The sequence below is a fragment of the Lepisosteus platostomus genome, chromosome 5 (genome assembly GCF_059453375.1).
Source record: "Lepisosteus platostomus isolate fLepPlt1 chromosome 5, fLepPlt1.hap1, whole genome shotgun sequence".
NCBI classification, from domain to species: domain Eukaryota; kingdom Metazoa; phylum Chordata; class Actinopteri; order Semionotiformes; family Lepisosteidae; genus Lepisosteus; species Lepisosteus platostomus.
The window spans coordinates 33,577,488-33,602,013 of NC_142615.1; the positions used below are offsets into that span (position 1 = coordinate 33,577,488).

The following is a 24,526-nucleotide window of genomic DNA, read 5'->3' on the forward strand; positions in this document are numbered from 1 at the left end:
TACCAAAGGATCAGAGACCTTTTGCTATATAAAAAGACTACTTTCCACCACTAATTTGTACAGGTTTGGTTCATTTGGGTTTTATCAGTTAAACATTTAAGTGAAGTCATTGTCCTGCTCGCAGCCGAGCCCGACACACGGTACCGTCTGGTTTCTGTCGCTGGGCGCTCACCCTGCGGTCCATATGGGTCCTAATGCCCCAGTATACGGTAGTGGCAATTTCTCTAAGGAAACAAATACTCCACATTAGTCTGAATGCCACATTCTTCATTGGTCCCATAACATCACAGAAATATAAAAACAAAACTACTCACTCTTTAATCTCGTCTAATCCAAGACGCACCAAATATCACAGTCTTCTTTTAACACGCGTTCTGTGATTCCTCTTTGTAGCAGAAATGACAACCGAGGAGCCGAGAGATCATTTCAGCATTTCGCATCTGAACGGAAAACACAAACGACCAACTTGGAATGACTTGCTTTTGACGCTTTTCAAAGCGTTCTTTGTGCACGACAACTGCGCCACCAAGCAAACTACATAAATATGAGAAAACACGCAAGAGAGTTGTCACTCAGAGTGTCAAAGGGTCGATGTATACTGGGGCTCAGTTGAAATGCAACGTCAGGACTTTTCCGAATTATTTCACACGAAGAGAGCACAGCCCTTTCCGCCCTGCCGCGTGTGTCTCGGTAACTCGCTGTGATCGTATAGTGGTCAGTACTTTGCGTTGTGGCTGCAACAACCCCGGTTTGAATCCGGGTCACGGCAGAATAGGGGTGTCTGCTTTTACTACTTGCACGAATGAAGGCAAAAAAAAGCCAATCGATGTGAACGAACGACGCTTTGCAGAGGAGTACTGCCTGACTGGATCGTTGATGAACGACAGAGGCCACTCCGACCTCTTCTCGGTTTTCTTCAATGACTTACTAAGGATCTTCTTCACATTCGCCCATGCAGGGGAAGCCAGTTACACCAAAGCAAACGCAGGAAAGTGCATTTCAAGCAGAGACCAGGAGGGACTTGTTTACACCGAGAGTGGTCGGAGAATGGAACAATGCGCCCAGCCCTGTTGCTGGAGCTGATTCTTGATGAGATCTTAGGCTCACTAAGAGGCCCCCGCTGGATGCTAATCTTTCTGTTGTTCTTGCAGGTCCTGCGCTGCTTTTCAGCCGACAGAGCTCGTCCTGGTCTGTCGGCACAGCCCAATTGCAAATGATCGGCTCCGCGTACAGAAGGAACGTGCGTTTGGTACAAGAGTGCACGAAGGCACCTGAAATACATTGGGAACAAATGACCGGTTGCTCAAGACCTCTGTGAAGTACAGGAGCATGCAAAACAAGGCTGTTTCCACCCGGTCTCGAACCGGGGACCTTTCTTGTGTTAGGCGAACGTGATAGCCGCTACACTACGGAAACTTGCAGGGACCGCTGCTGGTGTCTCGCGTTTCTCAGCGTTTCGGGCTGAGAAAGGGACGCGTCACTTTAGGCAGGGGGCGCTGGAGAGAGGAACAAAGGGCGCGATGAAACAAAATGCCGAAACCCGGGATCGAACCAGGGACCTTTAGATCTTCAGTCTAACGCTCTCCCAACTGAGCTATTTCAGCGATGCGTTGAGCCCACAGCCACCTGCTCCAGCCTTCCTGTGTTGCGGCATGAGCGCACCAAGAGTAGCGGGAGAGTGTTGCAGGAACGTCACTCAGAAGGAAAGCCACCCAGGTGCGCCCTCTGAGCTCTGTCCAGCGCATCTTCCTCGCATGGACTCCTGCCTGCGACAGGCAGGAATCAATTAGCAAGAACAGAACGACACCCCATGGGTGTCTCATGACCACACCTTAGGTTGTGACACGTGCAGGTGTGAGGGGTTGCCGGGCTACTTTGGAGCAGAGCTTGGGCGGACGGGGGGCGGGATAGCAGACAAAGAGGTGACACCTCAAGGTCTGCACGATCACAGCTCTCCGCCGCCCCAGGTTTCCTCTCGATAAGCTACTGGACACACCCGCCCCTCCTCACACAGACCGTGGAAAAGAGAGGGGGCTTAGCCCTCTTCCATTTGCTAGTTCAAAGTTGTACAACCCATTTGTATCTGCTAGGCGGCACAGTCGTCATCCACAAAGAAGGCTTTGAAAAGCGTCAAAGGCAAGTCATTCCGAGTTGATCGTTTGTGTTTTCCGTTCAGACGCGAAATGCTGAAATGATCTCTCGTCTCCTCGGTTGTCATTTCTGCTCGTAAAGGAATCACAGCACGCGTCGCCTTCCAGCACGCTGGGTTGGGACACGATGCCTGGGGTCGGAGCGTGCGCTGTCTTCCTCGTTAGTAGAGTGGCAAGTATCCCCGTCTGTCACGCGGGATACTGGGGTTCGATTCCCCGATGGGGAGTAGCTTTTCTTTCACCTCCTTAGAGAAAGGACTGGCTTTAACTTCTCTGTTTTCTTTCACAGCGTCGTGCACCTTTTCATTGCTCTCGCTTTCAGAGCCTCCGCACGGCACACGACTCGACATCAGGAAGCACATTGAAGTGAAAGCAGGAAGCGCTGCGACATGCACTGTGCAGATCCTGCCACACTAAGAGGTGAGTGGGTCTGTTCGATGCACAAAGAACGCTTTGATAAGCGTCAAAGGCAAGTCATTCCTAGTTGGTCGTTTTTGTTTTCCGTTCAGACGCGTGTAAGAAAAAAACGACTCAGGGACGCCAAATATGTAACTGTAGTGGCTCTCTGAAGGCACCAGTTCTGTAGGGTTTGGGCATTTACTGAGACAATTATTAATTGTAGCAGTAAATCACAAAGTTGATTCTTTTGATGGCTTTAGAATCCAACCATGCGACATAACTCAAACAACGCACACACACAGGTACTAATACATGAGGATACATTTATTAATACATAGAATATGCATATAAAACTAACAGATCTTATCGAGAGGGTTATCAGAATACAAAAGGTATATATTCAGTCAGTTACAAAGAGTTACACATATCAAGATGACATACGTTCAGTATATCATTCATTAAGATCGTTTCATAAATGAACTTGGTTATAACTTCTACATTAGATACTCAAAACAAGTACATAACTCTTAGGAATTCAATTAATATCAACTGGTTGGGATAACAATTGAATTCTCAAGCTGTAATGCATTGAAGTTGAATACTCATCCAATTTCTGGGGATTCAGATCTCCTGCAGACACAAGGAAACAGTTGCAGGCTGTTGCTGTCCAATCTGCGCTCTCTGGCTCAGTGCCAGGCTGTGCTGTGCGGCTTGCGACGGTGTGCTGCTGATGCTCACTGTCCGGCTTTAACTAGCAAAGTTTGTGCACAGGAAAAAAGATGACTGTGGGTCCCAGCAAGTCAGGAAGAGGACCGGTTCGTTCCTGATGAAGAGCTAGTTCTGAATAGTGATTCAGCTGTCCACAGTTCCGACCTGTTCACGAGGCCTGCTGCTGGTTACTCTCTGGCAACCTCCACTCTAGACTCTTAGAACAAAGGAAAGTTCTGGCACTCGGACACACTGGCCGTTCCGTGGTTGTCCGGGCTGAGTCTCAGGATGGTCAAGAGGCGCGCTGCGAGAATGTCCTGCCCATGGGAGCCTTCTGCTCCTGGGCCGTCTTGCCCTGGAATTCTCCTTTGAATTCCCTTTAGAACAGTCCACAGAATCCTCTACAGAATCTTCCTGAATCTTACTGAATCTCTGTGTTGCCTGTTTTTACCTGGAGGAACTTCAGCTCGTTGATTGGCTGAAAGTTCCATGGGCATCAGAGTCCCACATGGGTTACTCGGCCCTACCAGTCCCTGATTGGTTGATCAAGGTGAGATATGAGTCACTTACTCCTGACACCTAGGAATGCAGTCCAGATGTCCAACTGGCACTCCCTAGACAGATAGGCACCAATGGATTACCATTGATCATGATAGCCAGGCTTAGCTAAGTGCATCCCCCTTTGGGAGCTGTCCTTATGAAAAGAAAACATCTTAAATCAGCCTGCATGAATAGTTTCTCTGTGGCTGCACCACAGAGATGACCAGAGAAATGGGGCCTCATTTGGGAAGGCTCAGAACACTTAATTCTTTCTGATTAATAAGCCTCGCCGCTACACGTCCAACAGATTTCACCGCACCTGTCGGCAGTGCCGCCTACCAGTAATAGTGAAAGTAACGCTGGAGCTGCTGCTTCGGCTCCGCCCCCGCCAGCTTCTACACCCGCTCCTCGACCTCTTCCACTTACACCACCTGACTGGTTTGACGGCAACCCTACGAGATGTCGGGGTTTCTTAGCACAGTGTGCGCTGGTTTTCAGGCTCCATCCGGAAACTTTTTTTTTCTCCTCAAGACAAGATTGCCTTCGTACATTAGTTTCTCTGTTAACTGGCCGTGCTCTGGATCGGGCAACTGTCCTACTAGATCGCAGGGCTCCTGAGGTACAGGACTATGATATCTTTTTTTTTTGTCGTTCCTCAGCTGGACAAGACTCCTACCGCCTCTCATCTATCCGCCAGGGCCGCAGGTCTGCACAGGATTATGCCATAGACTTTAGAGTAGCAGCAGCAGAGACTCACTGGGAGGATGAGGTCCTAATTTTTCTTTTTCTGCAAGGGTTATGTGAAGAAATAATCACCTGGTAACATCTCCGTCTCATCTTGTATTTAAGCACTAGTCTTTCCCTACCTCCTTGCTCAGTATTGGTTGGCCTTTCGAGCTACTTAGTTGCGTTACGCCTTCTACCTCTTCGTACTATTCAGGTTCCGACTTTGGTTTCTCCCCTCTTACTACGTTTTTTGGATTACGGCTCGGCTTCGGTTGCTATCTCTCAGTTTGGATCTCTGGCTTCCCCTGGACTCTCTGCTCTCTCCTTCGTCTACGGTATTTGGAGCACGACTTGTCTCTATCGGCTCCTGCAAGTGGGTTCATTACTTGGTTTCGGTTTCACTGGCCGAATCCTTAACAAGTAGCTAAATACACAGGTCACACTGCTCCAGTTGAGGCTCATACTCACAACCTCAGCATGACTCTGCTGTGCATTGCTGTATAAGCACCGCGCGCTGACCGACTGCGCCACTGGAGCTGTTTAACACCCTCTCCTCATACAGACTGACGCTGCAGAAACACAGGCTGCAAACAGGGTTTCGGTTGTGGATCCATCTCCACATGGGGGAAAGGGACAGTAAAATAGCAAGGAAAATACAAGAGAAGAAACTGAAAGAATTGTGCTCACTGCAAAGTAGAAAGGAAAGAGGTGGCCGGATACGTAAAACAAGTCCGCAGATAATTTGTAACGACATTCTTTGGTGACAATCAGCGGTCGGATTTCTCTTCAGGTTCAGCTCTGCAGTTTGAACGTACATTCTCCGAGATTGGTTAGTTATATGTGATCAGCTGATATTAAATAGGACTAATAAGAATCAATACAATTGATGTCTGGCAAAGGCAAATAACCTTTGTACATGATCTGGAATGTGACTGGTTAAATTTCAGCACAGTTGCTACCCCCTTTATAAAGGGTGTGCACACTTATACAGCCAAGACATTGAAAGTTTTTTTTTTTTATTATTGTTCCAAAAAATGTTCCATTTGTTTTCTTTCTTAAATGTTGTTGATTAAAAGATCTTATTAAATGCAAAAAATCTGATTGTGAAAAGGTCAAATTCTTAGTAAAAAATCAGTAATGTGAGGAAAGATGAATTGTGGGAGCCCCTTGACTCCTCGTGTTGTTCTGTATTTCTCGCTCATTCTACTGGGAGTTGTGCCGTCGCTTCTGGATAAAGTCTGTCAGTGGTCATTCCAGATGGGTCAGGTATGACTGCACTTCTGCACAAGAAGAGACACGTGACTTGTGAAGATCCCGGCAGTAGCTTTGTTTTTTCTAGAGCCCAGATAGCTCAGTTGGTAGAGCATCAGACTTTTGATCTGAGGGTCCAGGGTTCAAGTCCCTGTTTGGGCGGTTGTGCTTTTCTTCAATCTATTGTGAATGTCATTCTAAATCGTATTTTATCTTTCCCTCTTCTAGCTGTACTGTGGTTATTTTAAATGTTCATCAATTGTATTTTCTTTAGTGTTTCCTTTCACAAACCGAAAATGTTCAAGGTGATCTTCTCACCACACTCCACGTAAATAAATTAAAAGAAATCACAGTAGAGTAAAGGACACGCAGTGAGGAGCTCCCGCAGCTCTTGAATACGACAAGAGGAAAGGCACACTGCACATCTGCGGAACATCACAAAGTAATTTTTTAATTAAAGGTTCAAGGAAACGTGAATATGTTTGCTAGAAGTATTTCAGAATCACAGTCAAATCGAGTATGATTGCTGCACAGATCTGCCGTGTGAATTTAGAATACTGTTTGTGCGTTGTATAAAATACGCTGTTCAAAGCTTTTAAAAAACTACAGAGATACGTTTCGGAATGCGTCTTCCTGTAAAAATAAAATCTCTACACGGGTGCTATAAGCAGAGTCTGAAGCCTGCTTAACAGAAGAACTATATTCAGAGGGCCAAAGAAGTGAATATTTCACCAAGTGAGAGAAAGCATCTCAGAAAAAGGAGGTGCAGTCTCTTCCATGCAGAATAACACCACAAAGTCAGACTACAAGTGCTGAAAAGCTGCTATCAAGGGTAACCCAGCCGAGCGCTCTAAGGAGCTGGATTAAAGCTCCGTCTCTTCGAGGGCATGAGTCGGAATCCCACTGCTGCCCAGTATCTCCTTGTTAAGAATCATGGTTTTGTTGTTGTAGATTCTGCGCGATTAAATCAGTTTCAATAGAATTAATTTGAACAGTCATATTTGTTTTATTCCTCCTACCATGGCAATTTGTGCTCAAAGATTTAACTTTTTTGTATTTTAAAAAACATGCTAGACTTGATGGGAAAGTAAGCGGAACTGCAGGTGTGGTGGCCAAGTGGTAAGACGTCGGTATCAATAAGGTCAATAATCTATTAAACATTTTATGCCATTTTTTCCATAGATGATGTTCACGTTGGAACAGTGAGAAAGGTGTGCCTGGATGCGCTTGAACCATCACCTTACTATAATTTTAGTCCCAACCTGGCCGCACTAAGCAATTGTACCACAGAGACTCCAACGAGTTGGTTTTCTCCATTTGCAGTTTTTGGTAAAAAGTAATCTGCACAGGTAACAATACAGGACAAGCAGTGAGGAGCTCCCGTAGCTTCCAACTCAGTGCAGAGTCCAGAGGGAAGCCTAGGTCGCTAAACGATCAACAGGTATCTAATAATGATGTTCACAAAGCTGACAATACGTTTTTATTCAACATATCCTTACATTTACTCATACAGCACAATTTTCTATACCCTCAAATCCCCAATGTAACTACTTTCTCCTGAGAAACACAAGTATAGAGTGAAATCACAATAACTTATACAACAAATCTATTCAAACGCCCAGATATGACAGAACACACCCCTTTAAATATGTATTTCCTTCATTTCAGTTTTCTTCCCTCCCCAGGATACCTGAAAATTCAATATCGCATATTAAAGGCTGTACATGTTATACATCTACTAATAAAGATGGACATTAAAGTTAATTATTTAAAAATTACACTTTTCATTAAGACATGTATTGATAAAATTATTGTGAATAGTTGTGGTGTCTGGAAAGCAATTTTTGTTAAATATAACAATTTTCAAGTGAGTGGTGCATAAGCTTGTTATTTAGTGACTTAATTATTTCCACTGCATTCACAACAGTTCTAATGTGTTTGCTTGTTCCGCATAGCCTGCTACTGAGTTGTTTTTGGAAATGAAACCTATAAGAACATTATTTAAGATGCACCATGGCCCAGAATCATTCATTGGGACTAGGATTAATATCAATTGAAAGAACTCCAAAATAAAATATTTAACCTGAATATTAAAAGAGTATGAAAGTATTAAAACAACACCATAACGTCTTGACTTCCAATCTTCTTCCAGGTTCAGGCCATGTACAGTAAAATGACATAATCAGTTGAGTCATGCCGAGGCTGAAAGTTTAAGCCTCACCCGGAGCAGCCTGGTTTTCTGTCTTGACAAAAAAAGCGTTTTGTTCCACAACGGCGTGAAATGATCATGTCTTTCACTCTACTTCTCTCTTGTAGTAAAGCAGATCTTGCTAGGTGAGCATTTGTTCCAGTAAATTAGGTCACTTTTCATGTTAACTCACTTCTTCTAAACACAACATTTCGTGGTGCATGTTTTCTCCATGAAAAAAGACATTTTCCCTTACATGATTTCTCATTTTGTTTCATCAAAGAGTACAGAAAGAAGAAAGAAAGGAAAAGTGTGGTAAATGAACTCTGCCGCCCTTGGGAGATGTCAAGCGCATTGGACATGAAAAGTGCCCAATTAAAGCCATTTCTCTTCGTTTCTCTTACAGTCAGGGCACCTGTTCCGTGTAAAGGAGGCAGCTTGCTCAGCCAGCAGACTCAGGGCTTACTGAACGCAGGTATCTCAGAGTGGTGTAAAAGAGGAGAATTCTGCTGGCGCCGTAGCTTAGTTGCTTTAAGTATCTGTCTCGTTAACTGGAGATCCTGGCTCCACATCCCAGCTGTGCCCTTCTTCCTGTCTTTTTGTGCAGAAAGTACCATTTTGGACAACCGCATAGGGCTTGATTTAGTTTAATGCATTAATGCATTTCCTTTCTGCAACAACTTGTTTTTCAAGAAATTCATACAGCTTGTGAAAATGAAATTTCATTCTTGGCTATCAGAGCAGTAGGAATATTGCCGACTGGCAAGAAAATGCAAGCAATGTTTATTTTCTTACCAGAAAGGTGCAAATGGAGCAAATCCTTTCTCATCAGTCTCTGTGGTGCAACCAGCGAGCATGTTTGGCTGTTAACTGAGAGGTTGGTGGTTCAAAGCCACCCAGGGACGATCTTCTTATTATTGTCAATGTAAACACTGTCTCCACAAAAGCCAAAACTTTAACCCTCTTTATATTTGCCGAAAATGCGAGTCTTTTGCCTGTGTCCAACAACAACACTTGAGACCAGGGAAGTCCAATAGTGACCAACACCGCAACTCCCCAGAAAACCATATTCACCCATGGAAAAGTATCTTTGAATGGCTGGCGGGAGATATCATTTATACTCCTGTTGTATCCTCTGCTAAAATAGTTTAGAAATACAACGCATATTTGTTTGAGAATTTGACAAGCATTGTTGCGTTAGCACTGTGAAGTTGGATGATGATATTTTGATATATTTACCTTAATTGTAACATAAATGCTGTTCAATTTACAGATGCAGCCATTCAAAGTGAGCGGTACAGACACGTACCGCAGGTAAGATGACACGGGGTACCGCGGTGCGTGATTGGTTGACCGACAGGGGCACTCGTGGTCCGTTGGTCTGTCGTAGAAAGACTTACTGTAAACGTCTTTACTGTGCCCATTGTAGATATTGAATTTTACCACTGAAGGGAAATCTTAGTAGCTGAGCATAAAAAGAATAGGAGCATACTGTAACGCGTGTGAAGGCCATAAACGATATAAATTTTGGAACTTAAACATACAGTATATAGCTGGTCTTGGTACTTTAAAGAAAAAAATACACACCAGTATTCCATTTCTCCCTAAACATTGTAAGCTTCGAAGTCTTTAACTAACGTGATACCGGAGTCAACAAGCATACTTTTAGAATTTGATTAAAAGGGAATATAATATGGAATCGCGTATCTCAAGAATTTAATAACGGTATGATTATATCCGTGTACTGCAGCAGGGCTGTGTAGGGCTGTTTCGCCTGCCTGTTCATGTAAGCTATAATGTAGCCTACTGGTCTAGGTGCGTGACTACTAACTGGCAGGTTGTGTGTTCAAATCCAGCTGGTGCTGGACCTTTCAGTTTTATTTATTTATTTTTTAATCGCGTAACATAAACATATTACCGTATGCAAACTGTACTGTATACAATATGTATATGTATATTTAATGTCTTAACTGTGCCCGTTTAAGTATTAAATATTCATATCTAATTTTACCACTGAAGGGAAATCTTAACATAAACATACAGTATATGGCTGGTCTCGGTACTTTAAAGAAAAAAATATACACCAGTATTCCATTTCTCCCTAAACATTGTAAGCTTCGAAGTCTTTAACTAACGTGATACCGGAGTCAACAAGCATACTTTTAGAATTTGATTAAAAGGGAATATAATATGGAATCGTGTATCTCAAGAATTTAATAATGGTATGATTATATCCGTGGACTGCAGCAGGGCTGTGTAGGGCTGTTTCGCCTGCCTGTTCATGTAAGAAGTTCATCCTGCTACCAACATTAAATAAAACAAATCTTAAGATTTCTATATTTATGTCTTTATTTAGTGGTTTCATTAGTGACAAAGGCTAAACTTTCTTGGAAAAATGTATTTTATGTGTTGCTGAAAAAACTGACTTGCTTTAACAAAATATGTTTACAAATCCTTTCACCTGGCATTTTCGTAGTTAGAAATTATGGAACGCTCTGTTAAAAGCAAGGGAGTTTTTATGTCCATTGCAGTTCTTTTGCAACATGAATATAATTATATCGTTATTAATTTCTTGAGATACGCGATTCCATATTATATTCCCTTTTAATCAAATTCTAAAAGTATGCTTGTTGACTCCAGTATCACGTTAGTTAAAGACTTCGAAGCTTACAATGTTTAGGGAGAAATGGAATACTGGTGTGTATTTTTTTCTTTAAAGTACCGAGACCAGCCATATACTGTATGTTTATGTTAAGATTTCCCTTCAGTGGTAAAATTAGATATGAATATTCAATACTTAAACGGGCACAGTTAAGACATTAAATATACATATACATATTGTATACAGTACAGTTTGCATACGGTAATATGTTTATGTTACGCGATTAAAAAATAAATAAATAAAACTGAAAGGTCCAGCACCAGCTGGATTCGAACACACAACCTGCCAGTTGGTAGTCACACACCTAGACCAGTAGGCTACAAAACAGCTCGCATGAAGAGGCAGGCGAAACAGCCCTACACAGCCCTGCCGCAGTACACGGCTATAATCATACCGTTATTAAATTCTTGAGATACGCGATTCCATATTATATTCCCTTTTAATCAAATTCTAAAAGTATGCTTGTTGACTCCAGTATCACGTTATTTAAAGACTTCGAAGCTTACAATGTTTAGGGAGAAATGGAATACTGGTGTGTATTTTTTTCTTTTCATGAAAGGTGTCGCATTTTAAATCATTTTCGTAGTTAGAAATTATGAAACGCCCTGTTAAAAGCAAGGAAGTTTTTATGCCCGTTGAAGTAAAACAAAATGCCTGACAAAGTATGGCTTGGACAGATTCCAAGTGCTTGTACAAATGTACTAAAGAAATTATACTTTGAGTATACAGCTTGTCCAAAGTCATCCATTATCAATACTATTAGTAATATCTTCAGTAAAGGCTTTGATTCATAAATATTTCTGATAAAGGTAGGTTGTGTACTTCTGTCCAACTGAGCAATCTTGCTTTCATAATATGTACCAACATTTTAATGACTGATGATTAACATACTGTAATACACAGTTCAAAATTAAAGGCTCAAATGCTGTACATGAGAGGTTAAGCTCCCCCTGGCGGTTTTACAAGGCGACGCCGGATAGTTAGTCACGTGACACACGTGAACCGCGTGATACCCCGGTGGGCGTGTCGCGGTATGCCGCGAAATACCTCACCCATTTTGAATGGCTGCATCTGTATGCTATACAATCAATCACAGGTATATTTTGAGTCTCGTACTGATCGTCCTGTGGATCCAAAAGAAAATTTTAAAGCTGATACACTTTCGATTGTAATTTGCATCTAGCTACAACGTCCCTGGAAAAGATATTTTATGAGTTGCTGCAATCGGTATCTTTTACTTTAGGAATGGTAGTGGAAATAGTTTTAAAAATGTTTTCTAAAGAAGATTGTATTGCCAGGACCTGCCTTTAGCACTCAGTAGCGATTACGCTGTTGATATAGATGGAGAAGAAATGTAAGATGAATTGATGATCTAAGATAAAATAGCCCTAACGCCTCCTGTAACAGTGTTTGTATTCATAGTGTAGATTATGCCGGTTCAGGGACGCCAAATATGTAATCATAGTGGCTTTCTGAAGGCACCAGTTCTGTAGGGTTTGGGCATTTACTGAGACAATTATTAATTGTAGCAGTAAATCACAAAGTTGATTCTTTTGATGGCTTTAGAATCCAACCATGCGACATAACTCAAACAACGCGCACACACAGGTACTAATACACGAGGATACATTTATTAATACATACAATATGCATATAAACCTAACAGATCTTATCGAGAGGGTTATCAGAATACAAAAGATATATATTCAATCAGTTTCAAAGAGTTACACATATCAAGAGGACATACGTTCAGTATATCATTCATTAAGACCGTTTCGTAAAGTGAACTTGGTTACAACTTCTACATTAGATACTCAAACAAGTACATAACTCTTAGGAATTAAATTGATATCAACTGGTTGGGATAACAATTGAATTCTCGAGCTGTAATGCATTGAAGTTGAATACTCATCCAATCTTTGGGGATTCAGATCTCCTGGGGGCACAAAGGAACAGTTGCAGGCTGTTGCTGTCCAATCCGCGCTCTCTGGCTCGGTGCCAGGCTGTGCTGTGCGGCTTGCGACGGTGCACTGCTGATGCTCACTGTTGGCTTTAACTAGCAAAGTTTGTGCACAGGAGAAAAGATGACTGTGGGTCCCAGCAAGTCAGGAAGAGGACCGGTTCGTTCCTGATGAAGAGCTAGTTCTGAATAGTGATTCAGCTGTCCACAGTTCCGACCTGTTCACGAGGCCTGCTGCTGGTTACTCCCTGGCAACCTCAACTCTAGACTCTTAGAACAAAGGAAAGTTCTGGCACTCGGACACACTGGCCGTTCCGTGGTTGTCCGGGCTGAGTCTCAGGATGGTCAGGAGGCGCGCTGCGAGAATGTCCTGCCCTTGGGAGCCTTCTGCTCCTGGGCCGTCCTGCCCTGGAATTCTCCTGTTGAATCTTTTTCTGAATCTGAATCTGAATCTGAATCTCACAGGCTCTCTGTGTTGCCTGTTTTTACCTGGAGGAACTTCAGCTCATTGATTGGCTGAAAGTTCCATGGGCATCAGAGTCCCACGTGGGTTACTCGGCCCTACCAGTCCCTGATTGGTTGATCAAGGTGAGATATGAGTCACTTACTCCTGACACTTAGTAATGCAGTCCAGATGTCCAACTGGCACTCCCTAGACAGATAGGCGCCAATGGGTGACCATTGATCATGATAGCCAGGCTTAGCTAAGTGCATCCCCCTTTGGGAGCTGTCCTTGGACCTTAAATCACCTTGCATGAATGGTTTCTCTGTGGCTGCACCACAGAGATGAACAGAGAAATGAGGCCTAATTTGGGAAAGCTCAGAAACACTTAATTCTGTCTTATTATTAAGCCTCGCCGCTACAATAGCAAGAAATATTATTTTTCAAACCCGGACGTTGCTTTTGCATTAAGTGTTATGTAACCATTAGCAGTTTCGGTAGCTTCTGAAGAGCGCACTTTTCCAAACTGAAGCCTATAAGAACATTATTCAAGATGCACCATGGCCCAGAATCGTTCATCGGGACTAGAATTATCAATTGAAAGTACTCCAAAATAAAATATTTTTTATTTAAAATTAAAAGAGTAGGCAAGTATTAAAACAACACCATAACTTCTCGACTTCCAATCTCTTTCCTGGTTCAGGCCATGTCAAATCACATAATCAGTGGAGTCATGCCGAGTTTGTGAGTTTAAGCCTCACCTGGAGCAGCCTGGTTTTCTGTCTTCACAGGTAAACAGTGTTTTGTGTTATTTGCTAAATGGAGAGAGGATGCTGTGTTAATTGTTCTCCTCCTGGGAGAGGACAAGATGAGAAGTTCACGAGGCTGGTGGTAAATATCCTGTCCAGGAATATCGGGGCTGTAGGGGGTCAGATCTGTAGATGTAGTGAAGACATTCGTGGGGACGGTGAATCTGCTCTCTGTGAAAGAGCCGGGCAGGAAGAATAATCTGTGGTCTGGGAAGAAGAGACCCTCGTTGGAATAGCGGCGCTCCTCACAGGAGAGAATGAAATCTTTTTTGAAAATCTTTTTCAGGGACGCTGATTGTTGTCTTTGGGTGAATTAAAAGCCCTTGTGGCGAGTGACCTTGTGGTGCAACGGTAGCGCGTCTGACTCCAGATCAGAAGGTTGCGTGTTCAAATCACGTCGAGGTCAGCTGATGTGTTTGTAGGTGCTGCTGATGCCGAACCTGGATTTTACACCATGCAGTTGCGTTTTATCTGTACACCACCTAGGTAATCTGAATGAAATAACAGAGCAGTACGGAACACCCAGTCAGGAGCTTATGCAGTGTTTCATCTTGAACACGACAAGAGAAAAGGCACACTGCACATCTGCGAAACATCACGTCCGACTTTAGAGACAGTGACATCAGAGAATGAAAGTTTCAGACCGCTTTTTTGTTACAGTTTCAAGCAAACCTGAAAGTTAGGGAGTGTTTGGTCACTTTTGTATGAAAAAGTGTCTGAAGCCTGTAATAATAATTTGTCCTTTTTTAATTGTACTTGAAATCCACTCCCATGTACCAAGACCTACAGTATATTCATGTTTGCTTAAATGATTAACGCTATAGGACATTAGCTGGTGTTTTTTGTAACGATTTGCTATTTCATGCAGGAAAGAAAGGAAACCAGACCCAACGTTTGCTTTCAGGTGCGGTCTATTTACATAACGGACATCTATTTCTGAGGAGCCTGATTTAAATCACACAACCCCGGTAGAAGTCGAATCGACAATCTTATAAACCGAAATCAGACGCGTTATCCATTAAACCACTAGCCCGTCACGTAACTGAATTGCGCTTTGGTGAGTTCAGCGCCGCTAGTAGTACACCACCACACCTACAATTTCTAAGTGAGAAACGTGCTTTCTACATTTTTATGTTTTAAAAAATCATCACTTTTAAATAGACAAAGCATTTATGTGTCGCTCTGAATTTCTAATTGATTTAGAATTCAAAGAAAATAGCGTTTTGTTCCACAACGGCGTGAAATGATCACGTCTTTCACTCTACTTCTCTCGTGTAGTAAAGCAGACCTTGCTAGGTGAGCATTTGCTCCGGTAAATTAGGTCACTTTTCACGTTAACTCACTTCTTCTAAACACAACATTTCCTGGTGCACGTTTTCTCCATGAAAAAAGACATTTAACCTTACATGGTTTCTCGTTTTTTTCCATCAAATAGTACAGAAAGAAGAAAGAAAGAAAGGAAAAGTGTCGTAAATGAACTCTGTCGCCTGTGGGAGATGTCAAGCGCACTGGACATGAAAAGTGCCCGATAAAAGCCATTTTCGTACGTTTCTCTTAGTGTCGGGGCTCCTATTGAATGTAAAGGAGGCAACGTGCTCAGCCAGCCGATTCAGCGCTTACTGAACGCAGGTGTCTCAGAGCGGTGTGTCCAATCGGCAGTAAAAGAGGAGAATTCTGCCGGCGCCGTGGCTTAGTTGGTTAAAGCACCTGTCTAGATAACGGGAAATCCTGGCTCCAAATCCCAGCAGTCCATCGCCTGTGTTGCACTGGACACCCTGTAGATCATCAAAAAAAAAATTGAGCTCCTTAGTAATGAAACTGCCGGATAAAAGCCATTTCACATCCTTTCTCAACTTGCTCAGCGAGCAGGCTCACCGCACACCGAACAAAGATGTGACAGAGCGGTGTGTCCACTTGGCTGTAAAAGGGAAGTTCTTTGCCTGCGTTGTGGCTTAGTTAGTTAAAGTGCCTGTCTAGTAAACAGAAGATCGTAGGTTCAAATCCCAGCGGTGCCTTTCTTCCTGTCTTCTCGCACCCCTTATTGTTATAGACAACATGCTTCTGCATTATGTTTAAAGGAAGTGTTCATTTAGTTTTTGGCACAACTTTTTTTCAAGAAATCCACACATTGCGAAAGATAAAGTGCTCATCTTTCTTATCAATGCAAAAGAATTACTGCCAGCTGGCAAGAAAATGACAACGATTTGTTTTTACTTTAGCCAAAAATCTGTGAATGTAGAAGAATACGACATGTGTCAGTTTCTATGGCACACTCAGTCAGGGTGTCCTTCAGTTAAACACAACGTTGGTAGATCAAACGCACCCAGAGACACACTTCGAATTAATCCGATCTAAACATTACCTTCTCTAAATGTGATTGAGTTTCTTTGCACGTCCTTAGCCATCTTGATGTTTGGAGAGATTTTCAACTTTTGACACGAGTCAAACTACAAGTAAATAGTTCAGTTCCTAAGTCAATATCACCGGGAATGTGTATATACATGTTAACATCAATATTTCTGCTGTCTCCTGAGAAACACAAGTATAGAGTCAAAACACAATAAATAATGCTAAAAAAATATTCAGTTAACACCCAGATGTGACAAAACACATTTAAGACTTACATCCCCTTTAAATATGTATTTCCTTAAAATCAGTTCTCTTCCCTCCCCAGGATACCTGCAAATTCACTATAGATACATATTAAAAGCTGTGTGTAAGTCTTACATGTGTTCTGTCACATCTGGGTGTTAAATTAATAGATGTGTTGTGTAATTTAATATGATTTGACTCCACGCTTGTGTTTCTCCAGAGACAGCAGAAATATTGGGGATTTGCGGCTACAGAAAATAATGTTAACTTTACAGGCAAAAATAAGGTTACGTTAAAGAAACAAAAACTTATTGTCACCCTTTTCAATGTGATTTTTTAAGACATTTGTTCGGAATAGTATATCTTCTCGTGTCTGTGGCTGTTATCCTACAATAACGGTGGTGAAATAGCAGGAATGTGCGGAAAGAATCGGAGATAGAACAGAAGACCAGTCATCCAGTCGATAGTAAGGTTGTGTAGGACCTCACATACTACGATGTCAGTGTTGAGTAGTGTGGTTTAAAAGCTTTTTCACGAACCAGGAAGGAGTAGAATTCTACAGTCTTCTGATCCGTAATCAGACACGTTATCCATTGTACCATTGGCGTTTGTATTGCATTCCCATCCAGCACCACATTGAGTTCAGAGCCGCTACTATTCATGTGTGTTGTACGTGTGTCTAGTTACTACGTCTTTCATTATGTCTGGTTTAAAATAATTTATCTTTAAAACAGACAAAGGGTTTATGAGTCAGCCTGAAATTCACACATGAAGAATAAACAATATCGCGTTTAAAAAGAATACAGAGATGCCGGCGATAGATAACGGAGCGTCTTAAGTGCGCGCTATCACTGAACTAAACTCCCGATCGTTAAGTTTGTCAGCGGCTTTTTAATTGTGTTAGGAAGAGCAAACAGTCCACAGTGTACATTTTAAAGGTCTAAGCAAAACAATCAGACGTGAGGATTATCCAGAACAGGAGCCTTTACTTCTTTGTATACTGAGCTTTCGGGTGAACATCAAAGTGAAAGACAAATTCACAATTTTCACTTTTTGATTAAGGAACAAGCAAACACCATCCTTCGAGCTGTATTCAAACCAGGGACATAAGAAATGCCCACTGTTTTTGTCTACAGTCTTAAGATCTAGCAATTGAGCTATCAAGAGGTCGGAAAGTAAATGCTTTGTCACACATGTAGCCCAATGTAGTGTAGTGTTCCTCTATTTAAATCCCAGTTCGACGTCAAAATACTCACTCCCATAGTCTCGTTCAGAAGAAGAAATGGACCAGGGTTCTTATAAAACGTTTGAAGGGACATCAGTGCAGGCTGAAATTGACCCTTTTTCTATTGGGATCAGGATCATATAAAACCTTTCTTTTGGATTGAGAAGAGGATCATGGAGACACTCAAAACATCCCTGTCTTTGCTTCTTTCAAGGATGAATGGAGTATTGAGCTGCAAGCATCGGTTCAAATCAAAACTCTCTGCTACTGTAGTTGCTTGTTTGAGAGTTTCTTCAAATCTTTCAACTTAACGTTGATATCAAGGGATATTGACAGTAATATCATAGGGACTTTGGTTTTCTTTTGATCGAAAATTGTATTAAAATACAAGCCTCTTTCACAGTTGTATATTACTTTCCCTTGCATCCTCAGATAAAATTTCTAAATACCACAAAGTTACAACATATGGAATAGCATTTATTTTAAAATGTATTTTAAAATTAGCATTTATTTAGAGCTATATTTAGAGCTTAGTAAAGATAGCATTGCTAATATTGATGGAGTAGAAATGTAAGATGAATTGAAAGCTTTTTCTGAACTAAAAAAGTCCTACAACGCCTCCTGTAACAGGTAAGGACTCATAGAAAGACATTGCTATTGCATTGCACATTTAGCAGATACGACCAGTTTCTGCTTCTGGTGAGTGCTTCTTTTCCAAACTGAAATTAACAAGAACATTTTCAAGATGCGCCATGTCCCTAAATCGTTCATCAGGACTACTTTTAATATCAGGTGAAAGCAGTACAAAGCATAAATTTAACCTAAATATTAAGAGACTATATCTGTCAGCTACTGCTGAAAGCCATGTTCAGCCAACGCTAGAAATATTACTGCTCTACTACAGTAGCTAAAGAAAGCAAGTCCGACTTAGAAACGGATCACAAGTCGAAAACATAAACTGACAAGGATGGGATTCGAACCCACGCATGCAAAACACAATGGATTAGTAATCCATCACCTTAACCACTCAGCCACCTCATCATGAGAACCACCCCCCTTGGGCATGATTTTGCTCGGCGACCAGGCTCAGCGCACATTGACCTCAGATGTCTCAGAGCGGTGTGTCCAAGCGGCTGTATAAGAATAGGTAATAGGTTTATTCCATGCCAAAAAAAGAGAACACAACGTTTCGCCCGTGGAGCCTTCTTCAGGTGTGAGAGAGACAGGGCAGTAGGCAAAGGTAAAGTAGCGAGAGAACAAAGGTTTGAGGGTGGGTACCCACCTGTATAAGAATAGTGTTCTGCCGGTCCTGTGGTAAAGCTAATTAAAACACCTGTTTCATAAAGAGGAAATCCTGGATCCGAATTCCAGCAGTACCTTTTTTTCCTGTCTTGTTATACAGAACATGTCATTTGGGACACTCAAAGAGGTCTTGATTTGGTTTAATGCGTTTATTCATTTCCTTTGCAGAACAACTTTTTTTTTTAAATCATATAGCTTGCGAAAGATGAAATGCGAGCGAATTTTTTTGTTCACCAAAAGTATGTAAATGAAAAAAAAAAGCAAGGTGTAAGCATTTCCGTGGTGCAATCGGTTAGCGTGTTTGGCTATTATCCCCCTGGTGGGTTTTGTGATCCCACCCAGGGACGCACTTCTTCCTATAGTAAACATCATCACCGCAAAAATTTAATTGTTCCGCAAAACCTGAACTATTTTGATATTTGCAGTAGTAAACAATTGAGTACCAGAGTCAACATTACCGGGAATTTCCAATAATTTCCGATACTGGCAACTTGCCAGCAGTTAGTATTCATCCATGGAATTATGTTCCAGTGGGTGGCGGGAGAATTCACTTATGCTCCCGTTGCATCTTCAGCTAAAGTAATTTAAAATACAACGCAAAATTGTTTGAGAACTTGACAAGCAAAAACGACAGATCGCCGTAGTTGTATTTTAATATTTTCGTATATTTACTTTAATTTGAATATAAATGTTAACATAAACGCTGTTCAATATAATGTAATTTTGTTGTACTTTTAAAATATTTTAGCTGAGCATCCGAGGGGGCTATTACACCTTGCCAAACATCTAAATAACTGTAAAAGAGGCTGGCATTTTAATAAAACGGGCGATCAGAAGAAAGCTAGAAATAGTATGGTATTATGCTCAATATCCCTCGATATAGAAGGTCAGATGAAGAACTTGAAGAAACTCTCAAAGAATTAACGGCAATAGCAGAGGATGTTGGTTTTGAACCAACTTTTGCACCTCAATTATCCAGCAGTATTTGCTTGACAGACTTCCTCAAGATATTCGGTGTTCTATACAGAAAATCGAAAATTCAAGTGCTAATGTGCCAAGAGGGGTGGTCCGAAGCAAAGACTGCGGTAGACGAAGAATCAGCTCCGCACGATAATGCATGTCTAATACTCGGCCCCTCAAAGGCATCATATTCGTTGAACTGCCTACCAGCTGTGACTCTTGCACGAATTTCGCGGTACGTGTGTACGATCTTATAATTCAGAAATATCAATGATCAGACGTTTATGGTGGGTTTGTGTTTTGTATTATTTAATGAATGGAAAAAAAACATTTTCAAAACTACAGCTGGAATGGAATAATAAAAAAAGTTTATTTGCCTGTTTGTTGTAACAGCTGTGCCAAAAATATTCATCTACATCAGAATAGTACCTGAACGTGACTGGACCTTATTGGATTTTAGGAAATTTATTTTTGCACATCTTTGCCTACGATCAGGAATACCTTCCTGTTTTCAGCGTGTTTATTGTTTCTACCCGTGAGCTCGGAAAGAAAGACCCACTACCTGTGAAATAGGTAAAACCGAAATATTCCGGGAGTTTGCTGTGGTTTGAGAGGAGTGTATGAAGGTATTAAAGGAGAGAAGAGGCGTGCATTCCGCACGGGGAGCGCGGAACCATGAACCGCGCCTGTCTTTTCTTATATAACCGCTGAGCCTGGACACAGCGTCTCCAGCCAGTGAAATACAGGAGAAATCGCAAGGAAAACAATGTTTCTTTTAATAAGTCTTCTTCTGGTTTTATATTTCGGTCTTTCACATTTGAATGCATACTTTGCAGGTAATCTTTTCTCGATTACAGGCAGCCCAAACAGTTCTTAAGGCACAAATCGGAGCCTATTTGACTTTCTGCTAATCACATAAGTGTTCAAGAAGTATTTCCCTGCCCATCATGTGCCCCCAAGCCGGTTTCTCCATTTTCCTCTTCCTGTCGTTGTCAGCGAGCACAGGAAGACAGGAAAAACGCAAGGCAGGGAAAAGACGGTAGCTGTCAGAAGTGGAATTTGAACCCACGCCTCTATTCAGAGACCAAAACAACCAAGCAATGGAAAAACATGAACCCTTAACTTTGGCGCATTAGACCACTCGGCCATCCTGACAAGCTACAAATGTTGGTGTGTTGGAAGCACAAGTAATTCACAAAACTGAGAAATGGTTTGCTGGAGAAGCGTTAAGTTGCCTGTTGTAGCCTAAACGGATCGCGGAAATCAAATATTCGGATAAATTCAGTGTGCTTTACAGCCTTCGTGTAATATTTTGATCTGCTAGGGTGAAGTCGTCTTCACAATCTGGATTATCTCATAAAGAGCGACATCAGTGTAAAACAGCTATCATTTTTAAGAACAGACGTTGTATTGCATATTAATAATTTTCCTGATTACAATACAGTATATTTTCCTGATTGCAATTGTAACACAATGTATTGTGAAGCATAAAAGCCAGCTGCATCAATCTCTATTACGTGTCATTTATGAAGGCTTTTCAAATAGCAGCCAGTGCAGTATTAACGCTTCTGGAGCATGTATTACATAGTAAATAGTCTTATTTAAATCAGTTTAAATTCGCACACTGTTATTTAGACAGCGCCAACCAGTCTGACCTCCTACAACCTGTGCCCGCTGAGAAGTTCTTAAAGCAGCTGCAGCCAGAGTAGCCGTAATGGCAACAGTGTTTGGAGTTCGGTTTATTTCTTCTGCAGAACCACCGGTATCGGAATATACTGTTCCGCAAAAGAAGCGCTTTCGGTTTCTGATCGTTTTTATTGAGCGCTGCTCTAAACTTTACATTTGTTCGTACTAGTTTCCTCCATGAAAAAAATATGTTTCCCTCATTACTTGATTTCAGTTTTTTATTATAAATAAATAAAATATATAATTCAATACAATAACCACAGGCAGGAAGGCTCGCTGTCTAAGGCGTTGCGGTCAGTTAGCAGTTTCTCCTGGAGACGTTTGTTCAAATCCCACTTCTGATGAAAAGCTTTTCTCGTTAGAGTAGAAACGATAGAAGCCTTAAGTGGGAAAAAAATCACAACATCTCGCATTTCACGTGTTGAATGTTAATTGTCTCAATGATTGATAGCTCTTCTCCCTTGCAGGGGGGCGGCAAACTTCTTCAGAGAGGGAGTCTCCCACGTACGGCTTTTCTTCGTCAAGAGCCGAGACAACAGAAACAGCCTTCAAACTGACATGAACTACTTCATGAGCGTTTATGACCGTCTTTAAAAAGCTGAGAGCAGGCGAAAACGTCATTGGAAATGAGGAAATGCCTGCTGACAGTAAACAGAGCTCACGCTCAGCTGCGAATAAGCGCTCCTCGTCAGTACAGTGCTGAGTACCTACGCTTGTTGCGCGGGAGACCGGGGTACTTTTCTGTGACAGGGCGCTGGTTTAATTTTTTAAAAACCTGACTCCACTTAAAAGTGTGTACTGTGTACTAACTTTCGAAGTACTTAGTGCGGTAGAATATGGAGATCATCTCTAGCTCTGAGCTCAACTGCAACAAGAAGTCGTGCTGAACAAAGTCAGAGCCCTGCTGAACGTGTGCCCAGTGTGGTGCTCAGGACACGGGAGCATTGTCGTGGTTCTAATTAGCACGAACTGCAGGGGCTCTGAATCAGAACGTTTCAATTTATCTGTTCAGTAAATTAAAATGCAGAACACGTTAAAATCGGATTATGACTATATAACCGAATGTCCCTCACAGTTTAAAAGATACCAGTAAGGACACACAATTACTGCGAATGTGATACTTATTGGAAATAGTCCCAAAACAAGCACGTATCGCAGCTGGTAGACCCCTGTAATAATTTTGCAGTGACAGAACACTTTGAAGATTTGCAATCTATTTATATATGAATTTTCTAAATTTCAGTTCTCTTTACTCCCTGGCATAACTGAACTCTCACCTTCACATACTAAAGGCATTACATGCATTAGCTGTGATAATGCTTCTAAGAAACACAGAATGACATTTAGTTTTGTTCCTCATTTCCCCCAAGAAAAAAAAAGGAGTCAATTTCCACCTGGAATGATTGATGCCCCATCAAACATGTTTTAATATCCCCGGAAGTTTATACAGTAGAATCCTGGTTTGTGGCTTAAATTCAAGGTAAAAAAGACTAAGGAAAGGAGTTGGAAACAATGTCGATCTGGGATTTTACTCATCCGGAACATTTCACTACATTGGGCAGTATGTGCCAGAGAGCAGCTCCTGATATCCCGTCGATAGCTCAGTTGGTAGAGTGGGGAACTGTAATAAAAACACATAGGAATCCTTTGGTCGCTGGTTTGACTCCGGCTTGAAGGAAATTAACTTTTGTGTATTTTAATCGAAGAGTTAAAATAGTGAATCTGTTTAATTCAGTCGTTGATCAAAAGCTCAATAAACGACGAAGCAGAGGCTCCTGTTCCGAATTCTAAAAAAATATAAAAGGGGAAAATACCCCAGACGGCGTGTAAAGCCCTTGTTGTGGCTGTTGTTTTATTTTTAGATAAAAATGGCTAGTGTGCACGAAATGTTGCAGAAACACAATCTAATATTTTAATAACTGTTATTTTAATAATTTGATAAGTATGAGGCCCCGGATCCAAATCTTCGGTTCTGATTTTTTTAAACATGATATCTTCCCTTCCTGTCGATGTGAGCAATTGTTTTTTTTTCACGTTGCGATCCAAAGAGCCTCAGACGCACAGTCTAACAGTAACCAAACCAGAATGGATTCTGCTGGGAGCCGGACTGAGCTCATTCTCACTCCCTGTGTTGAAAACAGAATTATCTCTTCCCCGAACATCGTCTACAGATCACTTGTGTGCTTTTAACCTTCTCGCAGCTACAGGTGAGACTGAAGCTGGAGATGTGAAGGCACCCGCTGGTGCATCTTCTCCAAATTTTACTTCTGTTTTTTAAAAAAAGTAGATATAGCCCTGAAAAAAGCATTAGCTTGAAACAAATATTATATTTTTATTGCAATTTACATAATAATAATAATTATTATTATCATCACTTACACTTATATAGCGCTTTTCTGGACACTCCACACAAAGCGCTTTACAGGTAATGGGGAATCCCACTACCGCCACCAATGTGCAGCCCCACCTGGATGATGCAACGGCAGCCATACTGTGCCAAAATGCTCACCACACATCAACAATCAGTGGGGAGGAGAGCAGAGTAATGAAGCCAGTTCATAGATGGGGATTATTAGGAGGCCATGACTGGTAAGGGCCATTGGAAAATTGGGCCAGGATGCTGGGGTTACACCCGTACTCTTTCAAGAGACGACCTGGGATTTTTAAAGGCCAGAGAGAGTCAGGACCTCAGTTTTACTTCTCAGCCGACGGACGGCACCTGTTTACAGTTTAGTGTCCCCGTCATTATACTGGGGCATTATGACCCACATGGACCACAGGGTGAGCGCCCAGCGACAGAAACCAGATGGTACCGTGTGTTGGGCTCGGCTGCAAGCAGGACAATGATGTCACGGGGACAAAGTAGAAAAAATCAAAACGGTTCTGTAAAAGACCTGTGTCAGCTGTCGGTTCGCAGTCTGGACTC

General features: G+C 41.8%; 4 non-coding genes across 4 annotated transcripts; 2 read left to right on the forward strand and 2 right to left on the reverse strand.

Annotated features, from left to right (window-relative positions):
- Positions 1-1,531: 1,531 nt before the first annotated feature.
- On the reverse strand, positions 1,532-1,604 carry trnaf-gaa (transfer RNA phenylalanine (anticodon GAA)). Its single transcript has one exon. It is a non-coding gene; the product is annotated as a tRNA-Phe (tRNA).
- A 4,259-nt stretch (positions 1,605-5,863) lies between these two features.
- trnak-uuu (transfer RNA lysine (anticodon UUU)) lies at positions 5,864-5,936 on the forward strand. Its single transcript has one exon. It is a non-coding gene; the product is annotated as a tRNA-Lys (tRNA).
- An 8,233-nt stretch (positions 5,937-14,169) lies between these two features.
- On the forward strand, positions 14,170-14,241 carry trnaw-cca (transfer RNA tryptophan (anticodon CCA)). Its single transcript has one exon. It is a non-coding gene; the product is annotated as a tRNA-Trp (tRNA).
- Positions 14,242-18,611: 4,370 nt separating this feature from the next.
- On the reverse strand, positions 18,612-18,693 carry trnas-acu (transfer RNA serine (anticodon ACU)). The gene has a single exon. It is a non-coding gene; the product is annotated as a tRNA-Ser (tRNA).
- Between the last annotated feature and the right edge of the window lie 5,833 nt (positions 18,694-24,526).